The sequence below is a fragment of the Phyllostomus hastatus genome, unplaced genomic scaffold (genome assembly GCF_019186645.2).
Source record: "Phyllostomus hastatus isolate PE091 unplaced genomic scaffold, TTU_PhHast_1.1 phas_scaffold_200, whole genome shotgun sequence".
Lineage (NCBI taxonomy): Eukaryota > Metazoa > Chordata > Mammalia > Chiroptera > Phyllostomidae > Phyllostomus > Phyllostomus hastatus.
Window position 1 is genome coordinate 6,572,575 of NW_025334016.1, and position 6,207 is coordinate 6,578,781.

The following is a 6,207-nucleotide window of genomic DNA, read 5'->3' on the forward strand; positions in this document are numbered from 1 at the left end:
GAATCATTAAGTATGAAGTTAAGGCACAGGGCTGTCGGATCCATTTTTTAAAAAGCAACACAGCATGACTATATTACAAAAAAAATCCATCCCTAGAATACTTTGGTACTTCTAAACAGGGATTATTTCCATGCATGAAGGGTTTTGTATGAGAAGTAGTTTGGAAGCATAAGGGACCAGAAGAAGGGAAACCTCAAATGGAAGGTTTGAATTTAAGTTTTCTTCTGAAGAGCTCTACATTTTAGTATCTTGCCTCTTGGAATGGAAGAATTCCTTTAATTGGCTTCAAATAGCATCTTGCACAGTAGTGTGCACTTTCTCAGGTTGACTAAACATTGTTAGGTTGCTGAAATGGAATTCTTAGTAATGTTAGAAACTTCCAGGATTAATCCCTAGTTTCCTACACTGGTGAGCCTGCCAGGAGAAAGGTGAGTAGGAAGTATTGATGTTGGTATTTAATCCAAAGGGTGTAAATGACTGGCATAGCTGTAGCCATAATAACAGATTGCTGAACTTTATTGACCACATCAATAACACAAGGCATCTTATTTGGTTTTCACAATGATTCTAAAATTTAAGTGATGTTATTCCAGCTTTAGAAAGAAGGGAGCTCTAGATTCAGAAGTTAAGTAGTAACTTGCTCTGGGGAAGTATGGTAGTGCAGTTTAAGGCATGTAGATTCAAATCCTGGCTTATGGCTTCTTAGGTGTGGGATCTTATCTCCAGGTTTCTCATTACAGTTTTATAGTGCAAAAATAGTTATGGTGAAAGTCACATATTTCATAGTGTTTAGGTGAGGATGAAATAAAACCCTGTATGTTTGGCTCCTGCTCTGACTGCCCCATAAGGCCACACAGCTCACAAGTGGCAGGTCTTGAACTTGAACCCAAAGCTGTTGAAATCACACCATGCAACATTCTACACTACTTGCCATGGGCAGATTTTGATTCCAAAATGAAGATAGACTGATGTTAATAAAAATTTTGGAGGTTTGGAGTGAACTCCTAAGTTTAGCTAATGGGTTATATTTCCTCTCCCCCATTCACCCCCACACATATATTTATCTGAGAACATTTCTGTATAGATTTAAGGATAATTCTGTTAGAATGGGGCAAAAGGAATTATACCATGATGTGGAATGTACACTTATTGATAGATGTTAGTTGCGTTAGGCAATCCTTTTGTTCTTATTGTTTTTCTTCATAAATCAACTTCACTGGTGTATGATTTACATATAATAAAATGCATTCATTTTAGATTTGATAAATTTTGATAAATGTATACATTTGTGAAACCACCACAATAATTAAGCTATGAAGTATTCTCATCATCCCTGAAAGTTTTTTCATACCTCTTTGTAGTCAATCCCCCCACTCCCATCCCTAGGTAACCACTGATCTGCTTTCTGTCAATATACAATCTGCCTGTTCTAGAATTTCATATAAATGAAATCATACAATTTATACTCTTTTGTATCTGATTTATTTTGTTTGACACAGTGTCTGAGATTCATCTATGTTATTCTGTGTATCAGTAGTTAATCATTCTTTTGGCTGTGTTGTATATTCTTGTATGTATATGCCCACATATTTACCCATTCATCCTGACAGACAATCAATCATTCAACAAAAGTTAGGGCTGGAGAGAACCATCTTAGTCATTGGCAACTGGGACCCCCTCCCTGGGTCTTGGGCTTTAAAGGACCTCCCTTTGACCCTACTCCAGACACATCCTTCCCCATGAGATGAAATGGCTGTGGGGTCAAGGGGATATGACTATCTATAACCCTTGCCTAGATATACAGAGCCAGACAATCCCCTGACCAATGTCTCTGAGTCTGCTGCCAGGGCCTGCATCAGCCTTTCCCCTGCATCAATCCTCCTATGGTAGACAGTTGATATAGACTAAAAGTTTGTGTCCACCCCAAATTCATATGTTGAAACTTAATCCTCAATGTATTTAGAGGTAGAGACTTTGGGAGGTAATTAGGTCATGAGAGCTCTGCCATCATGAATTGGTTTAGTGTCTTATAAATGGGGCCCCAGACAGCTCCTTTGCCTCTTCTTCTATGTGAGGACACAGTAAAAAGATGGTCATCTATGAACCAGGAATCAGGCTCTCACCAGGTACCAAAGTTGTCAATGCCTTGATTTTGGACTTTCTAGCTTCCTAAACTATGAAAAATAAATTGCAGTTGTTGATAAGCCACCCAGTCTGCAGTATTATTTTAAAGTTACCCAAATAGAGAACGGTGTTACAGCCTCAAGCCTGAGAAGTGGCTGTCTTCAGGGGGAGAAGGGTCATGAGGGGTAGAGGGTATAGGGAGAATGCAGAAACCTTGGATGTGCAGGCTGAGCTGTCCATGCTCATGCATGCAAGACTCCTCATGAGAAGGGAAGAGGGGGTGTGCTGCAAGCTGGAGGCCTTTATTTGTATTTATTCCCCAGCCCACAAATGATAGTGGTGGGCATGTGGCCATAGGAGCAGGAACAGAAGGCAGGAAGAGATTCTCAAGAAGAAATAAAAATTGTAAAGACACAGAAAACCAATTTTAAGGGTCACAGAACAGAGGGTTTAGTATCAGAAATGATTTTAGATTTCATGTTCTCACATTCTTTAACTTCACAGATGAGAAAACTGAGGTTAAGTGACTTCTCCAAGGTCACATAGCTAGTTAGTGGAAGATTCAAGATAAGAAGTGATATTTTCTAATTCTAAGCCAGAGCTCTTTTAATAATGTATATAGAAGAACAGTGGTCTTTAAACTCTTTCATTTGCATACCTCTAAATTATTTTTGTTAAACTGTGAACCCCCTCCATATATTTAAAGTTAACGCTTTAAATGTTTAAATCATAACTTAACTAATCGCAAAGAATTTGATTTCCAATGTATTACAAATATTGTAATTTACATCACACTTAGAAGGAGAATCTGAGCTACGGTCCCAGCCTGCCCTGTGTGGGCCAATGAGAGCAAATCCAGTGACTCACCTCTGCCATGCTAACTCCTTGATGGCTCTCCCCTCACATAAGCTCACACCTGGCTTGACAGGGTGGCAGAAGTGGCACCATCAGGGTGTAGGAGGGTGCAGCCAGGGGCCCCCGAAAGAAGGACTTATAATGGGGTTAGAACTCAAGGTGTCCAGGAAATATTAGAAAGATATATAGGATGTCCTCACCCTCCACCACAGGTGTGAGTTGGGGGAAGGGACACATGGAGCAGGGCCATTGAGAGCTGTTTTGCATAGCAACAGTTTTTCAGCTAACCTCTGGCATGGTCATTGAACACATCTATAACCTTTAACTGGTTGCATAGATATGTTAAACAGCTGTGGCCATGCTCTGAGCCAGGAGGATGGAAGGAACTTCCCCCCAAGATGTAACTGGGAGGCAACTCCCCCTAGTTACAGTGCCTGTGTGAGAACTTGGAGGTGATTGGCTCCACAACATGGGGCCACCTCTGCGCAGACTCATGATGGGGCCCAGAAAAGCTGGAAGGATATTTAAACCCAGACTTGGCGGCCATTGAAGAGAGAACTATGTGGTTTTGGCTGAGTGGAAACTCCTGCAGCCATGCAAGGAGAGGGACCATGCGGCTGTGGCAGTGGGAAGAACCACATGCTTTGGCCAGAGTTGGGGGACCCCCCCAGCAGCCATGAGAAGAATCACCACGTGGCTTTAGCAGAGAACCACTACACAGCTTTAGCAAAGAATCACCATGCAGCTTCAGCAGAGAACCACCACAAGGCTTTAGCTGGAGATCCCAGCAACACAGCTGATGGTGCTGGGAACCAAGGGAGGCCTACCAGCCGAGCATGGATTACTGGGAAGAACTGAGAGCTGCCTGAGCCATGGACTTCTATTTCTTTACCCTATCTGGGGGAGACACGGTACCCCAGACTGGGCAAAGAGGGGAAGGAAGGACTGTGTGTGTTTGTGGGTGTTTTAAGGGACTTTGGGATTTTGATGAAGACATTAAGTCATTACTCTTAAGTCTGTATAACTTGAATAAATAATTCCTTTCCTTTTCTCCAGTCTCTAACATGGAGAGCTATAATTCTCTGGCGAAGGGAAAGGTGAACCTAGTACAGGGGGACCCCAGGAGAAATAAGGGTCAGTTTGGTAGCATTGTGGGCCCTCTTCCCTAGTGGCCAATCAGGGAGAATCATGGGAGACCACATGTGCAGTAGCTTTAAAGTAATGCAACTACTTGTACATGCACAGTAAAAGTCCACCAAAACTAGCTAGGAAGGATCCGCCCTATAAGAATAAAGTCCCTCCAGCCCATGAGGTCAATCTCTGCTTAGAGTTGGCCTGCCCCCATGTTCTCTGCTATAAACTCTGGGTGTTCAGTTCAATTCTTTGTCCCAATCACTAAGAACCTGGTTACCTGTGCCCACCTGTCACAAGGGGACTCCAACTACTGGGAGGCGGACACGTTCTCTGTGGAAGACCTGGTGTGGAACGTGGGAATGTCAGCACTGAGGGCAGGGACCACTGGGAAGCTGAGGATGAAGATGAGGACACTACAGATAACTGGGATGGTGATGATGATGATGAAAAAAAGAGGAAGCAGAAGTAAAACCAGAAGTAAAAATTTCAGAAAAGAAAAAAATAACAGAGAAGATAAAAGAGAAGGAATGGCAACCGAAGAAAAGTCAAGAAGAAATTAAAAAGCAGTTAGAAGAACCTAAAGAAACTAAGTGCTAACGCCAGAAGAACAATTAGCAGATAACTGAGGCTAAAGAAATTACAGGAAGAATTAGATCTTACATTAGCAAAAGAAACTTGGTGTTACTAATACAGTTTATGGAATAGATGCTGTGAACCCATCTTCAAGAGATGACTACACAGAGTTTAGAAAGTTACTAAAAGATAACATTACATAATATGAAAAGTCACTATATTATGCCAGTTTTTTGGAAGCCTTAGTTCAAGATGCATGTATTTCATTGGAAATTGATGACTTGAAAAAGATTACCAATTCATTGACTGTGCTTTGTAGTGAGAAACAGAAGCAAGAAAAGCAAAGCAAAGCCAAAAACAAGAAGAAAGGTGTGGTTCCTGGAGGGGTATTAAAGGCCATTATGAAAGATGATCTGGCAGATTATGGTGGTTATGTTGGAGGATATGTACAAGAATATGAAGATTTCATGTGACATTTTATCTCCTCTGGTGTCTTCTTTCTGTTGCCCACAATCCCTTCAACATGTAGCACAACTTACTTTCCTTTCAGTTCTGCCAAATGCTATAATCAGAGGTGCAGTATCTTTTGTGCTGGTTATTTAACTCCTTGATGCTTAGGTGCTAATGTGCAAATGAGGGAACTTGGAGCTTGCTGCCAGGGGGTTAAAACTGGGAACTTCAGTTGCTACTAAATCATAGTTGAAAAAATGAACAAACAAAAAGCTAATAATGTTGTCATTGTTGCTATCTGATTCTTAGCAGCAGTCACTAAATTATAAAGGGGTTGCAACATGACAAAAAATTGTGTAGTATTGACCAGTGCTGTTCAGTAATACAACCTTAACCATACCTCCTTGACTACTTCATAACTTATCAAGAAAAATGGTTTGCAGCAAGGTTATGTGGTGTGCACTTAGTATTAAGATTGCTTTGTCTTAAAATGAAGCATGAGGATATTAGATATACATTGTGAAGAAGACTGCTTATCTCAGAGTTAAGATATGGCAGCTGAAAAGCACTAGTTTGGTATTCAAAAGTTAAATGAACAAAAACCCTCAACTTTGAAGGTGAAGAAGGTAAACCTCTCCATTTTTTCATTATAAGTTATGGAATCTCTTGAATGCAGACTGTCTAGTTTATCAGACTATTCTACTGATGAAGTGCTTTGGATGGGGGAGGGAAACCCTACCTGTTTTATTTGCCAGATTTGAATGTCTGAGAAACAAATTTTTGTTCTCCTAGGCAGCAATGGAATAACTTTAAACAGGATTTTGGCATTTCCTTTCCTTTATAAAACACGCTCAGCAAGATGCACCAGTTAACTACAGTTTGGTAAATTGTTACATTAGCAATTATGACATCTGCAGTGTTTTATAAAGCAAATGATTTAATAAAATCACTATTGTGAGGACTAAAAAAAAAGAAGTGGAATTTAAATACCATAGCCATTTGATACCCATTAACACCTATTTAAAAAACAAACGAACAAGCTTTTCCTTAATAGAAAGAAATTTTACATCA

At 40.5% G+C, this 6,207-nt stretch overlaps 1 pseudogene; it reads left to right on the top strand.

Annotated features, from left to right (window-relative positions):
- The first annotated feature begins 2,089 nt into the window (after nt 1-2,089).
- On the top strand, nt 2,090-5,159 carry LOC123832694 (annotated as a pseudogene).
- The last annotated feature ends 1,048 nt before the right edge of the window (nt 5,160-6,207 follow it).